This window comes from Equus asinus, chromosome 8, assembly GCF_041296235.1.
Source record: "Equus asinus isolate D_3611 breed Donkey chromosome 8, EquAss-T2T_v2, whole genome shotgun sequence".
Lineage (NCBI taxonomy): Eukaryota > Metazoa > Chordata > Mammalia > Perissodactyla > Equidae > Equus > Equus asinus.
Window position 1 is genome coordinate 94,508,092 of NC_091797.1, and position 1,101 is coordinate 94,509,192.

The following is a 1,101-nucleotide window of genomic DNA, read 5'->3' on the forward strand; positions in this document are numbered from 1 at the left end:
TCCTGAAGAGTCTGAGTAGAGACTGCCCTGAGGGGATGTGGAGTCTACACAGGGGCCGCCTGGCCTGACCCTAACACAGGGGGACAGTGGACAGAGCAGTGGGGATGGGGGAACTGTCTGCTGGGCTTTGGTCACCCTGAAACACAATAGTCAGTCTGGGCCTGGACACCAGGGGGCGCTCAGTGCTCAGTCCTCAGCTTTCCATGAGGGTTCCCAGCTGCGACCAGCCACCTAGCACCGCCTGGTGCCCTCTGCTCAGGGCTCACAGCTGTGAACACCCCACCCCAGGGCCACCCTTAGGAAGTGGCACCTGAGCAAAGGCCAAGTGAGAGATCAGAAAGCGGGGGCTCTGATTTGCATGTGTGGCCCCTCCCTCTCTCAGAGTATGAAGAAGGGGTGGGAGAGATCAGGGGGAAGCTCTGCTTCAGCTGTGGGGCCACAGAAGGCAGGACTCGGTGAAGATCTCCACCATGGCCTGGTCCCCTCTCCTCCTCACCCTCATCGCTCTCTGCACAGGTGACTAGATATGGGGACAAGGGAAGGGGCCTTGGGAAGATGCGTGGGACCCTGCTTTCTCCCCTTGCCTCTAGTCCCTGGAATCACCATCTCTGTGTCTCTCTCACTTCCAGGATCCTGGGCCCAGTCTCTGACTCAGCCCGCCTCAGTGTCTGGGACCCTGGGCCAGACAGTCACCATCTCCTGCTCTGGAAGCAGCTCCAACATCGGGTATGGTAGTAGTACTGTGGGCTGGTTCCAACAGATCCCAGGAACAGCCCCCAAAACCCTCATCTATGCTACTAACAAACGAGCCTCAGGGGTCCCAGATCGATTCTCTGGCTCCAAGTCTGGCAACACAGCCACCCTGACCATCTCTGGGCTCCAGGCTGAGGACGAGGCCGATTATTACTGTGGTTCCTATGAGAGCGGCTACAGTAATGACACAGTGCTGCAGGCCCATGGGGAAATGAGACAAAAACCTGCTGTCCCCTCAGCCATGGGGCTTCCCTGTGCAGCCCCCACTCCTCGGCCACGTCAGCTGCTTCCTTTTTGTGGCCAAAAGCAGATCTGATACTCAGTTCAGGGAACTTTCTCTTGAACATG

At 58.1% G+C, this 1,101-nt stretch overlaps 1 long non-coding RNA gene across 1 annotated transcript; it reads left to right on the forward strand.

Moving 5' to 3' along the window:
- Positions 1-253: 253 nt before the first annotated feature.
- LOC106844190 (uncharacterized) lies at positions 254-732 on the forward strand. The gene is made up of 2 exons (XR_011505578.1): positions 254-516; positions 630-732. It is a non-coding gene; the product is annotated as an uncharacterized lncRNA (long non-coding RNA).
- Positions 733-1,101: the final 369 nt, after the last annotated feature.